The sequence below is a fragment of the Schistocerca nitens genome, chromosome 1, assembly GCF_023898315.1.
Source record: "Schistocerca nitens isolate TAMUIC-IGC-003100 chromosome 1, iqSchNite1.1, whole genome shotgun sequence".
Classification (NCBI taxonomy): domain Eukaryota; kingdom Metazoa; phylum Arthropoda; class Insecta; order Orthoptera; family Acrididae; genus Schistocerca; species Schistocerca nitens.
The window spans coordinates 266470940-266494013 of NC_064614.1; positions in this window are offsets into that span (position 1 = coordinate 266470940).

Consider the following 23074-nt stretch of genomic DNA (forward strand, 5'->3'; position numbering starts at 1 on the left):
AGAAAAAACAGGAAAGCGCCTCAGCGGAATTCCACGCCCACGCCTAGAAACACACTACTGATTCTTTCTCTGTTCCGAACTGAAACGGAAAACTCTGATAATCACGAAGCATCAGCTACTCTTGATTTCAGGAATACACTACGAAAACACCACCTGCACCACGGAGGACACCCGGCTTCTACAACGCACGAGAGCTGCCTGCTGACTCCTCGATTTAATGAGCCACCAAAACGCTCCAATCAGAACGAGAGAATGTAGGAGTTCTCACTGGTTACTTCCTGTACCTGCTTACAGCGCTGCTGTAAAGTCTACCTTATGCCAATACTTAATGAACATGTTGTGCAATGGATGTTGGAAACAGTTTCCGTCATGGGGAAAATTATTCTCCCTGCAAGCCAGTCACGCAGGCTCCGACGATAACCCATTTAGGAGGATTAGGGAAGACCAGACCACCAGCTCCAGGTTGCAGAAAGCCTCCTTCCCTCAGAAACGGACCCTGCAGTAGACAATAGCCACCGTAAGAGCACTTGGTTATGGCAGCGAAATGAGATGTTAACATACTCATTTCTTCCTTGGAACATACGGGCAATGAATGGGCCACTCACAATAAAATGCTCTGAAATCACTGTGAACAGATTTGTTCACTGAACAGGTAACACACATGAACAACAGTGAGGTTAAGGAGTGTCACTGTTGAGTCAAGGCCATCAACCTGCGGAACAGAAAAAAAAAGTTTTCTTGTTTACTTGTCACAGTGATGTCCCTAAATACTGTCACTAAAGTCCTCCCGCTAACATCTATACAATATCAATGAGAGTAAACGGAGGAAGTTTTTCGTTTGGCTATGTAGATGCTCTTACTTACATGTAAATAGGGGGCTGAAGGTATTGACTCAGCTTTCACTGCCAACTGTGAAAAATGTGTCTATATAATATGTAAATGCAAAATAAGAGCGGCCGCCAAGCGAACGCCTCTGGAGGGACCTCTAACGTAACAAACGCTGGCGACCTACTTACCCGTTGCGGGAGCGGCCAAATAAATGATGGGGACTGCGATAGCGGCCGCGGGTCGAACCCGGCGCCTCCATTAGCGCGCCTCTTATCGCCACATCTGCGGCGACGCGTCGCCCATCCGCCTGAGTAACCCGTTTCTCCGGCCGTTTGATTAGCCGTTAAGTGCCACCGAGTCGCTATCGTGGCACCAGGCGACTCCTCCGTCAACTTCGTCCTTAATTTCCCACCCAGTCCGATGTCATCTTGCACCTAAGTAATATTCGCTAGGTCGTATTGACTACGTGAAACATCCATACAGTAATCGCAGGTTAGTAAATGACGTCTAAAGACGTATATGTTAAACTATGGACGCACAGCACGGTAACCTAAAAGTTTCTTTTATGTGTCAACACTGGTTTAGCTCTATGGTCCTCCAGTAATTTGAACAACTTAATTCGTTCCTTCCGTCTTGTGCTTGGAGCGTACTTTGGCCGTGCCACATCCAACCTCAGGTCACAGCCAGAATCACCCAATCTTAAGGGGTGTATCCACTACAAGAAAATTTTGTAAAATAGCCTTTAAAAGTATGTGCTGAAGCGTCCACAGTACAACAAAAATTTGTGCACGTTTACTTCTGCACGTTACTTGGGAAAGTTAATTTTATGGACCTGCTGAAGGTACAGGGCTATTCATGAGCACCTCCAGGGATTCAGAAGACGAATGCGTGGGAACTACAAGACATACAGAAAAATGACACGTATAACTGGATAGAGCATCTCATAATATGCGCTGTGGCGCAGTTGCACTTGGGGGGGGGGGGGCAGGCGTGTCAGAACGTGTAGACAAATCATCTTTTGCGTAGGGTTGCATCAGATTAGTTAACACTGCAACACACCGACCATGTTTGGTCAGGAATGTACAGAGTAGGAAGTAGAATGCAACAGTGCGAAGTGCGAGTGTTATGCCTTACAAAGCACAACACAGCCGTCGTCGCGCTGCGAGGCAAGCCGGTCTGGTAAAGTGTGGAAACAGTTAGCGGAAGAAGGTTGAAGCCTTTCCACACCAGCAGCCGCTGAAGTGTTTTGCATGTGTGCCACAAGCCCCAACAAAACGCAAGCAACTGGAGCCCGAAAGCGTATAAATACCTAGTCATTCCGTACTCAGTTTTGTATGTCCATTCGCGCGACTGCTACGGTCGCAGGTTCGAATCTTGCCTCGGTCATGGATGTGTCTGATGTCCTTAGGTTAGTTAGGTTTAAGTAGTTCTAAGTTCTAGGGAACTGATGACCACAGATGTTAAGTCCCATTGTGCTCAGAGCCATTTGAACCATTTTGTATGTCCATTCTTCTGATTGAAGGTTTGGGACACTTTGACCGTTCACTTATGTAATAAAATGGAACACCTGCAGCCGTCCTTTCGCTGTTATTTATTATGTAGCTACCAGTTTCAGTGATTTAATACACCATCTGCAGATTTTAACTGATAGGATGGTGGACTCTAAATGTATAAACGATCCTATCAGCGGCCAACATTTATACACTGGTTTCCGTAGACTGTAAAAGCGATGTTGTGTCTGCAACTAGTTCTTAGATGTTGGCCACTGATGGGATCGTGTATATGATTGGAGTCCATCCCGTCAGCGTCAGTTACGGTCTGATTATAGCGTACAGAATCACGGAAACTAGCAGCTATATAATAAATAACATCGAAAAGATAGTTGTAAGTGTTCCACTTTATTAAACTTTGTACTAATGTCATTTGTGTTAGTATCGCAGCTCCACTGCCATCGGCATCTGATGCTTGGAGGCGTCATCCAGAATGCTGTTCGTGGATTGCAGTTCACTCAGCGACAGGGCAGTTCGACCTTAAAACAAAGGAATTGGAGCCACCATCACATCAGGTCAACACTGGCCCTGGGAAGCACTTTGGGGGTCATCAACGCAGGGCACTGGGTCACGACCAATACACTATCTGCTCACCGGCGGTGGGACAGTTCTGAGGTCACAGACCATGCCAAACACTCATGGTCATAGCTACCTGAGGCCATTGGAATAAGAACCGTCGCTGAACGAGGCAGCTGTGTCAAGCACCAGCACTCGCAGACACTACGCCCTGTCAGCATTGATGGACGAGAACACACAGGAAGGCGCTGAACACCTCATCCACGCTGCTGCTTTCTGTGTAGAACCAAGGCGGGGAGCAGTAACAAAGATTTTGGGAAACTCATGGCTGTTGACTGGCAATGCATGGCATCCCCGTTCACCCCCTCTCCCTGACACCTGACTCCACCACTGCGCCACTTGACTTCAACGCCTATAGATTGGCAGCTCAGTGAACAGATTTCCAAAGTGGACTTTTGTCACGCCCTTCTGGGTAATTAATGTCAGTACTTATGTGAACCGATAATCGCCGGGTCACAAATGGTGCCCCCACTGAGCATCTGTAACGTAAGTTATAAACTTGGAGAGATATTCTATCCACTGATCTGTGTCTGTTTTCAGTATGTCTTGCAGTTTTTGCACAGTCATCTTTTGAAACTCTGTAGCTACTTATGAATACAGTAATCATGAACTTGCAGAACTGTTTCCATTGGTGTTATCTTATGAGAAGGACAAGTGGAAACTTACAACTTTGTGCTTCAAAACCAGAGAATTTAGCGTCACCGTTACATTACTATTTTTAAAGGAAAATTATAACTAAAAAAGGAAGAAACAAATATTTGAGTGTAGTAACTGATACAAAGCCGTACATATTTCGGTTTTCAGAAAACACTTGATTAATTTCTTATTCATGCTGTGTTACGGAAATTGAAGGAACTAGAGGATCTTGAGAGTTTCAGAGAGAGCATTACGTAACGTTGGACTGACGCAGGGGAAATGAATACAATTGAAAACTAATAAGTAGTTTTAAGAGATGAAATAGTGAACGCAGGAGAGAATCACATAGGTAAAAAGGCGGGACCTAAAAGAAATCCTTGGATATCACAGAAGATATTGAATTTAATCGACGAATCGAAGAAATGGAGTACAAACATCTAAGAAATTAGACTGTCAGGAAGTAGGAAGTGCAAAAGGCTAAGCAGGATTGGCTAGAGAAGCATGCACAAAATACAGGAAGAAGGTGCTGCCCTTATGAAATTAGACAGACCTTGGAGGAAAGAGAAGGAACTGCAGCTCAGATGGCAAGATACGACTAAGCAAACAAATAAGAGTTGAAGTGTAGAAGGAATATGTAGGGGTTCTATGTAATAACAACAATCCTGAGAATAAAATTATTGAACATGAAGATGAAGTGGCTGATGGTAAGATGAGAGATATGATACTAAGACAAGAATTTGCCAAAGCACTGGAAGATCTAAGCGGAAACAACCCTCCTCGACGGCACGACATCCTCTCAAAATTACTGAGATCTTTGGGAGAACCATAATGACAAAATTATTCAAACTGGTAAGCAAGGTATGTATGACAGGTGGAACACCATCCGACTTCAGGAAGAATGTAAAAATTCCGAGCCGGCCGGAGTAGCCGAGTGGTTCTAGGCGCTACAGTCTGGAACCGCGCGACCGCTACGGTCGCAGGTTCGAATCCTGCCTCGGGCATGGATGTGTGTGATGTAATTAGGTTAGTTAGGTTTAAGTAGTTCTAAGTTCTAGGGAACTGATGACCACAGCAGTTAAGTCCCATAGTGCTCAGAGCCACTTGAACCATTTTTTTAAAAATTCCGATCCCAAAAATGGCAGGTGATGACAGGTCTGAATACCACCAATCCATCAGCTCCATAAGTCATGCTTGCAAAACAATGACACGAATTATCTACAGAAGAATGGAAAAATTGGTACAGGCCGACCTTGAGGAAGATCAGTTTCGGTTCCAGAGAAATGTAGGTACACACGAGGCAACACTAATACTCGGATCTACCTTAGAAGATAGGTTTAGAAAAACAAACATGCGTTTATGGCATTTGTGAGTTTAGAAAAAGATTTTGACAATGTTGATTCAATTATACCCTCGGGAATTTTGAAGATAGCAGAGATAACATACAGGGACCGAAAAGTTATTAATAATTTTACAGAAGCCAAATATCAGTTACAAGAGGTGAAGTACACGAAAGAGAAGCTTTTGTGAGAAAGGAGTGAGGCAAATGTGATAATTCAGCTTCCCCCGGCATGTCGAAATATTTCACCCTTGAACTATTTCGAGTGACACATGTTTGTAGTCTATCCTCGACGTTACTAAATTTGTACATCGAGGAAGCTGTGACGGAAACCAAAGAGAAATTTGGAAAGGAATTAAAGTTCGGGAGAAGAAATAAAATCTTTGTAACTCTGCAAGAGACGGGTAATGAATTGGAACAGGAGTTGAACGGGATGGATAGTGTCTTGAAAAAAGATTATAAGATGAACATTAATAAAAGTAAAACAAGGGTAATACAAGTGTCGAAGCAAATTAGGCGATGCTGAGGGAATTAGATTAGGAGATCAGATACTAAAAGTAGTGAAATTTGTCATGTATACAAAAAAATGTAGCATTTCATGTAGTATTATTAGTTATTTATCACACAATGAAACTCTTGCACTCGAGGAACTAGAGCAAGATGAACAACGCCACCTTGGACTGCCACTATCCACCACCTCTACAACAACAACCAAACCTCCAACACGTTCCCTCATAGTTGAGAAACAATGACTCACAGACCTACTACATTTACCCCACCCTCAAAACCTCCCTCCCACCACTATACAGAATACAGAACCTAAACAGACCCGAAAAACACGGTCATGAACCTTCCCTCCAAAAGTCTTAACCGTGAAGAAGCATCAGTCCTTTCAAGAGGCAATATCTTTTGCCCCATTCCCAAATTCAATCATGCAGGACTTGTCAAAGACTTTTTCTCCTTCTCCCGGTCCCTATAGTGGAAACACTTTTTCGCCACCAACCCTACCAATCAGACTCAACCAAAGACCAATGTTGAACCCTGCTTAGTTCACTCCTCCCTTCAACCGCAATCCAACCCCACTGCCGCCAAATCGTCCCCTGTTAACTTTCCAGAATTTCTTAACCTCGAACCTTGCCTCACCATCATTCCACAAATCCCTCAACGTGGAAACCAACCTTACATCCGCAGAAAGAACGGCAACCTACCACCTAAAACTGATCCTGACCTTATAATCCTACCTGATGACGAAGGCTCCATTATTGTTGTACTGAACCGCAAGGATTACTTGACAGAATGACTCCGCCAGATGTCAGTTTCATCCACCTACACACCACGTCACAGTGACCCTCGTCTAGTGTTATATGTACGGACATCTCTATCCTTCTCAAACTGTAATCGATTATTTATGACGAAATTCGTAAGTGAATATAGGTACTGTGATCATGCAGTTAAAATGCCTAACTCTTTGAAGAGGTACTTACATGACGACCATGGGCGAGCACCATGTATAATTCCTACTGCTCACTTTTATGTAGTCAGTGTTTTCGTTCTAAGTGTTGGGTTACCGCAGAAAATAATGCATAAGACATTACTGAGTGGAAATATGCAAAATATGTCAAGAGGAAGATTCGATATTTTTCCAGGACTAACAGTTATACGAAGAGAAAAAGTAGCCAAATGACTGTTTCAGCAGCTCAGTAATATGCTTCTTACAGTTCCAGCTTTCATCAATATGTACACCCAAAAATATTGAGCATTCTACCAGTGATGCGACAATTTCTCAGAACCAGCCTTACCACATATGCAAATCGGTAATGAGACTCCCATTTAGTTAGTATTAGTTAGTACACCAAATGGTTCAAATGGTTCTGAGCACTATGGGACTCAACTGCTGAGGTCATAAGTCCCCTAGAACTTAGGACTACTTAAACCTAACTAACCTAAGGACAACACACACATTCATGCCCGAGGCAGGATTCGAACCTGCGACCGTAGCGGTCGCGCGGTTCCAGACAGTAGCGCCAGAACCGCTCGGCCACCAGCGGCCGGCAGTTAGTACACCAAAGCACTAGTGATTGTCAGTAGATGGCCGATGCAGGTTTGCTGTTCTGTTGTGATGTAGCTGTGGGAAACGTTGAACTATCACAAGGTATGGACGTACCGAAGCAGTTAGAAAGTCATACATAAGGGACGAGTTCTTGGAAAGGCCAATGTGGGTGGTCTGAGAAGGGAGTGTCTGCACAGGAGTAGGACGATTGCACAGAAATGCAGATAGCATTTTCCATAGAGAAACGTCGGGCAGGAACGTTTTATGATGAGGAAATGAAATATGAACTCATCCTCTTTAGCTGGAATTCACCTTTGTACACGAGATGTCCATAGCTGGTTGTTTCCCGAGAGAAGCACAGAAAACTATAGATCAACATCTCAGTGACTGATATGGGATGGTAGAAATTGTGGTAGTGCACCGAATACTCTGTCTTCTGTCTTCGGAGAAATACCATGTTCATTTGATGCAAAAACTGCCGCTATTGGTCAAGGTAAGTGGACTCTAAGATATAAAGCAAAGCGACTCATTGGCCAAAGAAAGAGACAGAGAGAGACAGAGAGAGAGAGAGAGAGAGACTTGAGTTTTTCCGGTGGAGTATGGTAGAACACAAGTCATTGGTTAACTAGTCAGGGGAAGGTGACAAGTTTTTTTTGTGTCAAGCATTTTGATCAATCAGCGCTCGGAAGATTCATTGTCAGGAGAATTAAATGCAGTGAGAGATGGAAAACGCAGCAGTGCGTGGTTTCCTCTTACTTCACATTTGATTGGAAACACCGAGAGTCGTCGTCGTACCTCCTGAGCCGATGCATTGGGGAATTAGAAACATTTTGGGCTAATTTGGATTTAGCCGCTGGTTGAGGATCGTTGGTGCCAAGAACGATCGCTTATGCTGCTACTTGGACCATCACCTGAAATACTGTAGTGAAATTACGCTGCCGGAATGAGACGAGGTGTCGGGAAATTAGAGTGACTTTTTCATAATCCAGTTACACTGATCAGCCAGAACATTATCACCGCCTACCTGATAGCCGGTATGTCCACACTTGGCGCAGATAACAGCGGCGATGCACCATAGTATGGAAGCAGTGCATCCTCGGCAGGTCGCTGGAGGGAGTTTGCACCATATTCGCACACACAAGTCACTTAATTCCCGTAAATTCCGGCGAGGAGGGCGATGAGCTCTGACGCTACGTTCAGTCACATCCCAGATATGTTCGATTGGGTTCACATCTGGAGAGTTGGGGAGCCAGCAGATCAATTTTAACTCGCCACTGTGCTCCTCGCACCACTCGATCGCACTCCTGGCCTTGCGACGTGGTGCATTATCTTGCTGAAAAATGCCACTGCCGCTAGGAAACAGATTGTCATGAAGGGGTGCACGTGGTCTGCAACCAGTGTACGATACTCCTTGGGCGTCAGGGTGCCTTGCACGAGCTCCGCTGGACCCACGGATGCTCACGTGAATGTTCCGCAGAGCATAACGGAGCCACCGCCAGCCTGTCTCCGTCCTGTACAGGTGTCAAGGAGCTTTTCTCCTGGAATACGACGGACTCGCCCCCTCCAATAGGCGTGTTGAAGAAGGTATTGGGATCCATCAAACCATGCAAGGCTCTGCCAGTGCTCCAACGTCCAATGCCGATGGTCACGCGCCCATTTCGGTCGTAGTTGCCCATATCGTGATGTTAACATTGACACATACGAGGTGTGGCTAGAAAAAAACCGGACTAGTACTGGTGAAACAATAAAACGAATGCAATAAGGCTGAAAGTCGCGTGGCCTGTCACGTGACTCTCGCTCCGCCTACTGCTCGAGTTTCATCTGCCTCCTGCACTCAGTCTGCCCGTGGCGTCTGTTTTAAGTAGTTGACGTTTTGTCTGTGCGTCGGAAAATGTTGAGTGTACAGAAAGAACAGCGTGTTAACATCAAATTTTGTTTCAAACTAGGAAAATCTGCAAGTGAAACGTTTGTAATGTTACAACAAGTGTACGGCGATGATTGTTTATCGGGAACACAAGTGTTTGAGTGGTTTAAACGATTTAAAGATGGCCGCGAAGACACCAGTGATGACACTCGCACTGGCAGACCATTGCCAGCAAAAACTGATGCAAAAATTGAAAAAATCGGTAAACTTGTTCGACAAGATCGCCGTTTAACAATCAGAGCAGTGTCTGAGTTAACAGGAGTTGACAAGGAAAGTGTTAGGCAGATTCTTCATGAAAGGTTCAACATGAACAAAGTGTGTTCAAAAATGGTCCCAAAGTGTCTCACAATTGAACAGAAGGAACGCCGAAGAATGATTTGTTCTGACATCCTGGAAAACATTGAAAGTGATCCCACCTTCTTACAAAATGTTATTACTTGCGATGAATCGTGGTTTTTTACATACGATCCCGAAACTAAACGCCAATCGATGCATTGGAAAACTCCAGGTTCTCCACGACAAAAAAATCACGAATGTCAAAATCGAAATTCAAGGCAATGATGATTGTTTTTTTTTTGACATCAAAGGGATTGTGCACATTGATTGGGTACCAGAGGGACAAACAGTGAATCAGCATTAGTACATTAGCGTCCTGGCTACCCTACGTGAGCGAGTACGGAGAAAACGGAACGATTTGTGGAGAAAAAAGTCATGGATCCTTCACCAAGACAATGCCCCAGCTCACAGTGCGTTGTCAGTGAAGACGTTTTTGGCAAAACACAACATTCCCATCTTAGATCATCCACCCTACTCACCTGATTTGGCCCCCTGTGACTTTTTTCTTTTCCCTAAAGTCAAGTCAGCTTTGAAAGGAACTAGATTTGAGACTGTTGAAGCAGTAAAAGAAAAAGCGACGGAAGTAATGTATGGACTTACCGAAAATGATCTGCAGCATTGCTATGAACAGTGGAAAATTCGTATGGAGCGGTGTGGAGACCGAGGAGGAGAGTACATTGAAGGAGATAACATGAAATTGTAAATAATTGTAAATAAATGTTTTTTCCAGCATCAGTCCGGTTTTTTCTAGCCGCACCTCGTACATGGTTCGTCGGCTGCAGAGGGCCGTCGGTAGGACTGTTCAATGCACTATGTCCCCAGGCACACTAGCACTCTGCCCAGCATTAAAGTGTGATGTTAGTTCCGCCACAGTTCGCCGCCTGTCCTGTTTTACCAGTATGCCCGGCCTACGACGTCCGAAATCTGTAATGAGCGGTGGCCGCCTAAGCCGACGACGTCTGGACGTGGTTTCACCTTGGTTTCCCCACGCGTTGAAGACACTCACCTCAGCACTCCTAGAACACCCGGCAAGTCGTGCAGTTTCCGGAATGCTCGTGCCGATCTCTGGGCTATCACAATCTGCCCTCGGTCAAATACAGAGTGCGCGCCTTCCTCATTGTGCACATGGATAGCACGCTCACTGATACTACATGCATTGTGCGTGTGTCTAACAGTCATTCGTCGACAGAGGACACTGCTCTCGCGTGTACGGATTCATATCGATGGTAGGTCGGTTGTCATAATGTTCTGCCTGATCAGTGTATTTAAAGCTTCACTCTGAAATCTTGTACTTTGTCACTAATGAACGGTTTGTTTTCAACTTCACAACAAGTATGTCGCTCTTACTTCCTGTGATATAACTTACTTTAATTAATCTTACGACAATCACTGGGCATTCCGCGATTATAACTAAATTTCTTGTGGGATTGCTAACTTTTCAAAAAAATGGCTCTGAGCACTATGGGACTTAACTTCTGAGGTCATCAGTCCCCTAGACATAGAACTACTTAAACCTAACTAGCCTAAGGACATCACACATATCCATGCCCGAGGCAGGATTCGAACCTGCGACCGTAGCGGTCCCGCGGTTCCAGACTGTAGCGCCTAGAACCGCTCGGCCACTGCGGCCGGCTGCTAACTTTTCCCCCTGACTCATACGTCAGGTACGTCAAGGATATAAGAGTAAAATGGCCCCAGGTTGCCATTCAGTTGTTTATTTTTTATAATTTTATCTTGCTAGTGCTTCCACAGGTTACCACTGTTTATTATTTACTTCGTTGTAATTAATCAAAGTATTTATAACTCTTGTTTCCTTTAAAATTCGTATGTTGCCCCATTACAGTTTTGAAGGGTGCATTTCTATATGTTTTATCGACGCCTACCAGAATTCAATTCATTAACCTGGAACGTCAGCCTCCCTCGAGTAGTGAGAAGAATGAAATATAAAACGATCTCTGGCGTACCCTATTCACTAACTCCTGTTCATGAGCTACATCAATTGTTTGCATGACTATTGTTGTACAGATTTGAATATGGTATGTTGTCTCAAAATTTTGGCAGAGTCAATTTTCGTATAAACTATTATATTTGAAAAACTTTAACAATCTCTTCTATTTCTTTCTCGCTAATGGGTTTTATTATAAGACTAGTGCCATGTTCAAAATGTACCAATTCGGCTTGAAGAATGTTCAGTGTAAGAAACAGAAGTGGACCCATATTTGAAGTTTGTGGAACTCTCTTCTTGATTTCTTTTGTTCCATCATTGTTTTAATTGTTCAGTGCAACTTTTTGTATTCGAAACAACGTCAACTGCGCACTTTATTTTCACTGTGCACCGTACAAACCACGAGGTTTATAGTGAGTTTATACCGTGATATTTCACGACGAACGCTCACTACACAGTATATGCATAACTGTCTTAAAATCATTCACAGTGCGACGCGCCTTTCTTAGTCACTACTTTACTTGTTTATTATAAAGTCGCCACGTGTTTCCGATAACGTCCACGGGAGGCCAGGGTCCACAATAACGTGGTCTCGTAGTATCCATTGTGCATTATTGGAGTTAGCGCCAGTCTCTTTTTGTGTTAGCCACGAGTTAATGGTATCTGTTCTTCTATTCTTTAAATTACTGTCATTACATTGCACATCTAACATGCTGTGTCACCTGCAAAACAGAAAAATGTTAGAACAACCTGATATGTTTACGGGGAGCTTATTGATCTGTACAACTGTACTAAGAAAGAAATGATAATTAAATCGAAACCCTTAGCTGCCAACAGGTGTTGTTGATATACATCAATGAGGACAGCTGAAAATAAGTGCCCCGACCGGGACTCGAACCTGAGATCTCCTGCTTACATGGCAGACACTCTATCCATCTGAGTCACCGAGGACACAGAGAATAGTGTGACTGCAGGGACTTATTCCTTGCACGCTTCCCCATTGATGTATATCAACAACACCTGTGGGCAGCTAAGGGTTTCGATTTAATTATCATTTCATTTTAGAGAAGCTGCACGGCCATCAATGGTATCTGTTCTTTCGGGAACAGATACCATCTTCATATAGTTAAAGGCTACCCGGCCATTGAACTTCTTCTGTGCGAATGTGCACGCTTTGCCTGAACTCTTATGGGACTCGTCAGCTTAGTCTGGCGCGAGTAATGAGTGAATGGGCAGATATCTATTACGAACACCACGAATGTAGGTTGTGGACAGTTGGGAATGTGGGTCTCATGGGAAGCGTGCACGGGATAAGTCCCTGCAGTCACACTATCCTCTGTGCCCTCGTTGGCTCAGATGGATAGAGAGTCTGCCACGTAAGCAGGAGTTCCCGGGTTAGAGTCCCGGTCGGGGCACACATTTACAGCTGTCCCAATTCATGTATATTAACAACACCCGTAGGCAGCTAAAGGTTTCGCATTTCATTCTAGAGAAGCTACACGGTTATCAATGGTATCTGTTGTTTCGGGAACAGATGCCAGTTTCATGTACTAAGAAAAGCAACGGATCGAGAAGAGCACCCTGTGGCACTCTGCTACATTACAACTCTCCACCCCCCAATACCCCAAGACAAAACCAAATCTGTTTCTTTTTCGTTGTCACTGGGTTAAAGTCTTCAAATTTTCTGTGTATGAAATGAACATTCTTCAACTTTTCCTCTGAAAATTTTAACATTTCTGCCAATAGATAGCCATAAGCTTTAGTCCCACAATTTACATCTCAGCTGAGCGAGGACGCAGTACCTGGTACATGACGTTATAAAGTAGAGTCAGACACGAGCAACAGATGCTGTTGCAAGTACATTTGTCAGAGACTGCACAAACTGAATAATAATATGATAAGCTGCTGTCGTACAAGATGGAGGGATTACTCCCGGGCCAGTGGATGTAAACTCACATTTTCATTCATGAATTATTACTAAAGACTTATCAGATCTAGCTTACAACAATAGAGGGTAACCTCTCAAAACTACATTATCACCACATAATTACAACATTTTATAAGGGGCGACCTAAAAGTTTCTGTTCGAAAGCCGTAGAGTCCGGAATCGGTATGACAACTAGGCAAAATCGCCATTGAAGCAATTATCCCACCGATGCACCAGGCTGAAGATACCCATTTGGTAAAACATCGTTTCCTGCTTCGTGAAGAGATCCATAACTGCCTGCTGCACCTCCTCGTCTGCCAGGCATGGTCAATCCTTGAAGGCCTCTTAAGGGGCTCCGGAAAGGCTCAAAATCATGAAAAGTTCAATTTTTACTTTTTTGCGTTTTCTGGATCTGCAGACTATTACCTTTTAATAGATATATAATTTATTCAATTCCGAAGACTACAACTATTTTTAAATTTTTTTTGAAATATGTTCTACATGGGCGTGACCCACTGTGGCGCTGTTAAACTGCTGTCAAATGGTGTTATTATTAACGTCCGTGTTCATCAGGTACATTTTAGTGATGTGAGATAAAGTATGTGTTGTGGCTAACCTGTGATGGTTCAATATATATCGCTGGTGTGATTGTCGATTGTTTCATGTTTATTTACTCTGTCGTTATCTCGAAAATATTCGTAATTAATTCGGTTTCTTGAGTCTCTGTTTTGTTGAAGTATAATAATGAGTGAAAGTAAAGTTATTAGAAATCCTCTGAAGGCTTTTAAGAAAAGGAGAAATGTTGGAAAGCCAAAGGTATTTAGAAATATGGGAATGAAGATAGGTTCTAACATGGTACGAGCGATGCTTGCCTTCGGGCTGCAGACAGGGCTGTAAAGAGTCTAGAAATATAAGCAAGAGTAAACAGGAGGAGGAACAAGAGGAAGCTGGAGGAGGAGTTTGCAGAGGATGAAGATAATCCATCCTATGGACCTGGAATGCACTAAAAAGTTAATCCAATCTTTGTCGCTCGATTCCCAAAACTTTTATTTTCTCATACTAATTACATGTTTTCTAAGGATCTTCCAAACATATTTGTTTCAAACTTTCAGTAAATGTTACACAGTACCTTCTGCATAATTTAACACAGCCTTTTACCAAAAAACTGTATATTTTTGAATATATAAATAAAAAATTGCAAAAAAATGTTGTGAATTTTCATTACAATTGAAAAAAAAATCATCTTTAATAACTGAACTAAAATTTTGTAAAATCCCTGTGTTAAGTTGTAGCCCATATTCCAATAAATAATCTGTAAAAAGTTCAACTTCCTACCTCAAATACTTTGTGAGGAAAGATGTAATTTATAAGCATTATTTTAACATTGCAAGTATAGGGCGTTCCGGAGCCCCTTAAGGGACTGAAGGCGAGATAATCTCATGGTGAGAGGTCAGGACGATAGGCAGGGTGCTCCAGTTTTTCTCCCACTTGGCGTGACTTCTTCTGGCCTCCCAGATCGACTGGCTTCTTGTGTCGAGTCGCGACCAGCACAGAACTTGGAGCACATGCTGCTTCATATACATTCTTCGTTCTCCGATGGCAAGCAAGCAAGACAACAATAGTAGCACGTTGCTGCTGTTTGGATGCGTTGCAAGGCAACAGGTCGTCTGATCTGTTCATACACTTATTAAGGGCCGTCAAACGAGCTTACCTTGCATTTCTAAAATCTGAATTTGCTTACATAAATAAAATGTCGTGTGACTAGGGCCTCCCGTCGGGTAGACTGTTCGCCAGGTGCAAGTCTTTCGATTTGACGCCACTTCGGCCACTTGCGCGTCGATGGGGATGAAATGATGATGATTAGGACAACACAACACCCAGTCCCTGAGCGGAGAAAACCTCCGCCCCAGCCGGGAATCAAACCCGGGCCCTTAGGATTAACATTCTGTCGCGCTGACCACTCAGCTACCGGGGGCGGACATATCCTTACATTCAAATTAATGTCATTTCACTACCACATGACACTGTCACACAAAGTAAATAATCAGATGCTATGTACCCGTATGTACTGTATATGATCGAGAGTGGGAGGCTCACTTTCTGTTTTGGTGTCGGGTCTCAGTGGCAGAGCAACGGACACTCGCTGCAATGGCTGGGAGCAGTTTTCTCGCGAAAGCTGCATGTTTTGGGAAGGAAAGCCCCAGCTCGGTGCCACTGCTGTGCGATTGTTTGGGACGATTCGAGAAATGGTCGCCGAAATCCACAGAATAGCCGACAGAACGGCGCCACAAGTCGCACCACAATTATCACATTCCGTTGGAGCCCGTCGCCAGAGACCTTCCCACTTTAAGTCCTGGCGGAGGCTGCGATAAGCTGCTCGACTGGCCGGCCGCAGTGGCCGAGCGGTTCTAGGTGCTACAGTGTGGAACCGCGCGACTGCTACGGTCGCAGGTTCGAATCCTGCCTCGGGCATGGATGTGTGTGATGTCCTTAGGTTAGTTAGGTTTAAGTAGTTCTAAGTTCTAGGGGACTGATGACCTCAGATGTTGAGTCACATAGTGCTCAGATCCATTTTCTGCTCGACTGTTACGTTAGCACACGTCTGCGGGAAGGAACGGTACTGGCGGCTTAATTGAAGGAGTGCGGTAATAGGAGTCTAGACGTATTTGGTGTGAGGTCATAACTGGCGAAAGCTTTGTTCATTGGCCAGATTCTGACAGCAAAGCGGTCGCTCTCTGGGCGCGGGGCAGAAGAGAATTTTGCTGCAAAGTAATTTCATTCGCAGTTTTTCTTGTCTGGTGACCCGAAGAGACAAGATCAGCTTTGTTTTTCGAGCTTGTGCTTTGATCAGTCTCCAAGGCGGAACCCCATATCCATGTAGCGAAGCCGACCACGAGCAGCATTCGTCATCAACACGTGGCCTTGCGCCGTACTGTCGGTAATATACGCAGTTCAGGCCTACACGGTTTCAGTTGACTTTTCAGCTGCCCAAAATTTGAATTGAAGTTTCTCAGCGATGACATCTGTAGAGCCACTTTATCTCCTTAGCTGATATCGTGGTAATGAATCCGATTTCCCACTTGTTTATCGAGTTTATTCACCTGTTCGCTTTATTCCCTCTTCTTGTAGCAGAGAAGCACACTAGATTCCTTGCAGTATCATCCGCACTAGTTTCTTGCCAACAAGTCTATCAAGTGAGGTCTATTTACGTGTTTTGTTTACACTAACTTACATGATTGTTCCTTGTACAAATTCTTGATCAAATATTAAAAATTTTACGCTTTTCACTGGACCAACGAGAGCCTCTTCACAAATTACGTGGCTATGGGCCACCCGTTACAAATATATTTGTAACAAATACACTTGTAACTAGTGGCCGGCGCTTAGACACATTATTACTAAAGATGCTCGCACTGGTTGAACGGTCGTCGGTCGGGTGAAACATGCAAAATAAAGAAAAGGTTACATGCGACTTGTGGTGGCTTTACGATTTTAATTTCTAAAAGTTACTATTCCCCTGCAGGCAAATAAATGCCTGCGCTCAAAAAAGACAATGTTATGCATTTGGTGGAACGACGACGGTGTGGTGTACTACGATTTGCTTTCCCGAGATGTAACCTTAATTGGTGGCATTTATTGTCAACTTTGGCCCCTTGCTACTTTATGCTGGATTGACAAAAGCACTATTCAGGAGTTGGGTTGGAAGACATTCCCCGTCAGCCTTATTCACCTGATCTTGCGCCCCTGCGCCCTCTGTGAAACTGCCCTCAAGGAACTTTCTTTTCGGATGAAAACGCGATCCGAACATAGCTCGACGAGTTCTTCGCCTCAAAACCACGTAATTTCTACAGTTGCGGAATCGAAAAGTTACACCAGCGTTGGGAGACCGTGGTAAATAATGAAGGAGTATGTATCAAAGGCGTCTGTGTTATGTGTATCTATTGCGTTTATTAAACTAATGAAACGACGCTACTAACTTATGCACCAACCCAACAACTACAAACGCGCTTAATTGTAGACGATCGTCGAAAAATGTGGCACTAGATTCGTCAAGATGATCCAAAAAATCACCTACACTACTGGCCATTAAAATTGCTACACCAAGAAGAAATGCAGATGATAAACGGGTATTCATTGGACGAATATATTATACTAGAACTGACATGTGAATACATTTTCACGCAATTTTCGTGCATAGATCCTGAGAAATCAGTACCCAGAACAACCACCTCTGGCCGTAATAACGGCCTTGATACGCCTGGGCATTGAGTCAAGCAGAGCTAGGATGGCGTGTACAGGTACAGCTGCCCATGCAGCTTCAACACGATACCACAGTTCATCAAGAGTAGTGACTGGCGTATTGTGACGAGCCAGTTGCTCGGCCACCATTGACCAGACGTTTTCAGTTGATGAGAGATCTGGAGAACGTGCTGGCCAGGGCAGCACTCGAACATTTCCTGTATCCAGAAAGGCCCGTACAGGACCTGCAACATGCGGTCGTGCATTATCCTGCGGAAATGTAGGGTTTCCAGGGATCGAATGAACGATAGAGCCACGGGTCGTAACACATCTGAAATGTAACGTCTACTGTTCAAAGTGCCGTCAATGCTAACAAGAGGTGACCGAGACGTGTAACCAATGGCACCCCATACCATAACGCCGGGTGATACGCCAGTATGGCGTTGACGAATACACGCTTCCAATGTGCGTTCAGCGCGATGTCGCCAAACACGGATGCGACCATCATGATGCTGTAAACAGAACCTAGATTCATCCGGAAAAATGACGTTTTGCCAATCGTGCACCCAGGTTCGTCGTTGAGTACACCATCGCAGGCGCTGCTGTCTGTCAAGAGTAACCGCAGCCATGGTCTCCGAGCTGATAATCCATGCTGCTGAAACGTCGTCGAACTGTTCGTGCAGATGGTTGTTGTCTTGCTAACGCCCACATCTGTTGACTCAAGGAACGAGACGTGGCTGCACGGTCAGTTACAGCCATGCGGATAAGATGCCTGTCATCTCGACTGCTAGTGATACGAGGCCGTTGGGATCCAGCACGACGTTCCGTATTACCCTCCTGAACCCACCGATTCCATATTCTGCTAAAGGTCATTGGACCTCGACCGATGCGAGCTGCAATGTCGCGATACGATAAACCGCAATCGCGATAGGCTACAATCCGACCTTTATCAAAGTCGGAAAAGTGATGGTACGCGTTTCTCCTCCTTACACGAGGCATCACAACAACGTTTCAGCAGGCAACGCCGGTCAACTGCTGTTTGTGTATGAGAAATCGGTTGGAAACTTTCCTCATGTCAGCACGTTGTAGCTGTCGCCACCGGCGCCAACCTTGTGTGAATGCTCTGAAAAGCTAATCATTTGCAAATCACAGCATCGTCTTCTTGTCGGTTAAATTTCGCGTCTGGTGCACATTATCTTCGTGGTGTAGCAATTTTAATGGCCGGTAGTGTAGTTTCACTATGGTGCATCAGCTTTAATATGCACGAATGATTTCTTTTCAGTATGTCACGTTCTTCTACAGCTATGTGTAACACTCACACACTAACAGACACTGACGGGAAAAGTCTTTGTGACTGCCTCAGTACGGTGAGGCGATTTTTTTGGAGAAAATTTCGCGATAGGGTTCTGTGTGATATTGACGCTGATGGAGCTACTGAAAGGTTAATGTTGACCAGCCGTCAGCACGAAAGCGGTACTGCCTCGTGACGTCGAAAGCCAGAACAGCATCGTGTTGCGCGAGTGACGGAGCGGTACGCACCGGGTGCTGTCGGCGGCCGCTCGCGTCGTCGCTGTGGAGGCGGCCCCAGGCGTCCTCCGCGGCCTGCATGGGCCATAGCAACCGCGCCGTCCCGCCGGCGGCGCGCCCCCTCTGGAACTGGAGAGGACCGCGCAGCGGCACCAGCCGGCACCGCCGCCGCCAGCCGCAGTTTTGTCGATATGCGGGGGGACCTGGGTGGCCGCGGGGCGCAGCCGCCTACACTACACCTCGGGCCGCAGACGAACACTGGGCCTTCAGATATCAGTCTTCTACATCTACATACATACTCCGCAATCCACCATAAAGTGCGTGGCGGAGGGTACCTCGTACCACAACTAGAATCTTCTCTCCCTGTCCCACTCCCAAACAGGAGTGAAAAATCACTGCCTATATGCCTCTGTACGAGCCCTCATCTCTCTTATCTTATCTTTGTGGTCTTTCCGCGAAATATAAGTTGGTGGCAGTAAAATTGTGCTGCAGTCAGCCTCAAATGCGGGTTCTCTAATTTTCCTCAGTAGCGATTCACGAAAAGAACGCCTCCTTTCCTCCAGCGACTCCCACCCGAATTCCTGAAGCATTTCCGTAACACTCGCGTGATGATCAAACCTACCAGTAACAAATCTAGCAGCCCGCCTCTGAATTGCTTCTATGTCCTCCCTCAATCGTACCTGATAGGGATCCCAAACGCTCGAGCAGTACTCAAGAATAGGTCGTATTAGTGTTTTATAAGCGGTCTCCTTTACAGATGGACATCTTCCCAAAATTCTACCATGGACTGCCTTCCCCACAACTGCCATTACATGCTTGTCCCTCTTCATATCGCTCTGCAGTGTTACGCCCAAATACTTAATCGACGTGACTGTGTCGAGCGCTACACTACTAATGGAGTATTCAAACATTACGGGATTCTTTTTCCTATTCATCTGTATTAATTTACATTTATCTATATTAGAGTTAGCTGCCATTCTTCACACCAATCACAAATCCTGTCCAAGTCATCTTGTATCCTCCTACAGTCACTCAACGACGACACCTTCCCGTACACCACAGCATCAGCAAACAGCCGCACTTTGCTATCCACCCTATCCAAAAGATCATTTATGTAGATAGAAAACAACAGCGGACCTACCACACTTCCCTGGGGCACTCCAGATGATACCCTCACCTCCGATCAACACTCACCATCGAGGACAACGTACTGGGTTCTATTACTTAAGAGATCTTCGAGTCACTCATATATTTGTGAACCAATCCCATATGCTCGTACCTTAGTTAGGAGTCTGCAGTGGGGCACCGAGTCAAACGCTTTCCGGAAGTCAAGGAATATGGCATCCGTCTGATACCCTTCATCCATGGTTCGCAAGATATCATGTGAAAAAAGGGTGAGTTGCGTTTCGCAGGAACGATTCTTTCTAAAGCCGTGCTGATGCATGGACAGCAACATCTCTGTCTGAAGGAAATTCATTATATTCGAACTGAGAATATGTTCGAGAATCCTGCAACAAAGCGATGTTAAGAACATTGGTCTGTAATTTTGAGGATCCGTCTTTGTACCCTTCTTATATACAGGCGTCACCTGCGCTTTTTTCCAGTCGCTCGGGACTTTACGTTGGACAAGAGATTCGCGATAAACGCAAGCCAAGTAAGGCACAGTGTTTTAGACTATGCTGTGAATAGGGCCTCGTGTCACAAGCCTTTGCAGCAACGAAGTGAAAAACGGTTAACACAACACTCGCATCAGCCTAGAAAGCAGGAGATACGAGTTCGATTCGCGGTCTGGCCCAAACTACCAACTTCCCCACTGGTATAAATCAATGACCACTGGCAGCCAAATTTCTTCGTGTCTTGATTCGTAGCGGTTGCGGGATCAAAATGGTGTCTGTCCCTTCGGACAAGCCATCTGCGAAAGAACAGACACCGTATATGCACTGAGGTGACAAAAGTCACGACTTAGCGATATGGACATATACAGATGGCGGTAGTGTCGCCTGCACAAGGTATAAAAGGGCAGTGCATCGAAAGACCTGTCATCTGCACTCTGACGATTCATGTGAAAAGGTTTCCGACGTGATTACGGCCTCACGACGGCAATTAACAGACTCTGAACGCGGCATTATAGTTGGAGCTAGACTAGTGGGACATTCCATGTTGGAAATCGATAGGGAATTCAGTATTCCGAGATCCATAGTGTCGAGAGTGTGCCGACAATACTAAATTTTAGGCATTGCCTCTCACCACGGACAACGCAGTGGACGACGACCTTCATTTAACGACCGAGAGCAGCGGCGTTTGCGCAGTGGTGCCGGTGCTAACAAGCAACACTGCGAGAAATAACCGCAGAAATCAATGTCGAACGTACGACAACCGTATCCGTTGGGATAGTGCGGTGAAATTTGGCGTTAGTGGGCTGTGCCAGCAGACAGGCAACCCGAGTACCTTTGATAACAGCACGACACCTCGTGCAGCGCCTATCCAGGGGTCGTAGCCATTTCAATTGGTGAGAGCTGATGGAGGGCTTGTGTGTGGCGCAGACCCCACGAAGCTATGAACCCAAGTTTTCAACAAGGCGCTGTGGGGTTGGGTTGGGTTGTTTGGGGACCGAGACCAGACTGCGAGGTGATCAGTCTCATCGGATTAGGGAAGGACGGGGAAAGAAGTCGGCCGTGCCCTTTGAAAGGAACCATCCCGGCATTTGCCGGAGCGATTCAGGGAAATCACGGAAAACCTAAATCAGGACGGTGAGACGCGGGATTGAACCGTCTTCCTCCCGAATGCGAGTCCAGTGTCTAAAGGCACTGTGCAAGCTGGTGGTAGCTCCATAATGGTTTGCGCTGTTTTTGCATTGGGTACACTTGGTCCTCTGGTCCAAATGAACCGATCATTGAAAGGAAATGCTTATGTTAGGCTACCTGGAGACCTTTTTCAGCCGTTCATGGACTCATGTTCCCAAACGACTATGGACTTTTTATGGGTGACAATGCGCCGTATCACCAGGCCATAATTGTTCTAGACAGTCCTAGCATATGATCTGAGCACTCAGATCGCCCGACGTGAATCCCATCGAACATGTATAGGGCATAATGGAGAGATTAGTTCGTCCATAAAATCCTGCACCGAAAACACTTTCGCTATTATGGACGGCTATAGAGGCAGCACGGTGACGTCGATTTCCTGCTGCACATTGGGAAAAAGGAGTCCTGCACGATATTAGGAGTAACCCCATGACTTCACAATTAAGGCAGGGATGACCAGTGATCCCTTCAGTGTGGATGAACACCAAGCTCGAATCATACGGGAATCGGCGTAATACCGCGAGTAAGGAGGATAATGGACAAGGGGCACTACATCAGTAGTGTTTGGATAAGCTGAGAATTTGGGTCTGACACCAGGGATGCCAGAGTAGTCCGTGCAGCTTTATTGACCACTATGTCCGGATTGCGTAGTGCTCAGCACATCTGCCTTGTAAGCAGGGGACCCGGGTTCGAATCCTTGTCTGGCACAAATTTTCAGCTTAACCCATTGACGTAAATCAACACCCACTGGCAGCTCATGTCTTTAATTCTTTTGTGTCTTGACAAAACGCTTTACACGAAAAATCAGTTGCCGGCCGCTGTGGCCGAGCGGTTCTAGGCGCTTCAGTCCGGAACCGCGCCGCTGCTATGGTCGCAGGTTCGAACCCTGCCTCGGGCGTGGGTGTGTGTGATGTCCTTAGGTTAGTTAGGTTTAAGTGGCTATACGTCTAGGAGACTGATGGCCTCAGGTGTTAAGTCCCATAGTGTTTAGAGCCATTTGAACCATTTATTTGAAAAATCATTTAATACAAAACAAACCTGCAGTTCCGATAAAATGCTATGTAATTTAGTACTTTTTCTCTGTTTTAACATGAAACAAAAATCGTTTCGCATGAAAAGATTTCGCTCCTTCCAGATTTATTCTTCTATAGTAGGGTTCCGTACCTCAGTCAGTAAAAACGGAACCCTTAGCGCATCATTTTCTTGTCTGTCTGTCTGTCTGTCTGTCTGTCCGACTGTTAAGACCACTTTTTCTCAGATACGGGTAAAGGTTGTATGATTAAATTTGTTTCAGATACTGAGGTCGACGGTCCCTTGTGGTGAGAAACATTTAAGCTTCTGTGTCAATGCAATCGAAAGATGTGGTCGTTTATGTCATACATGTCGATACTTGCAA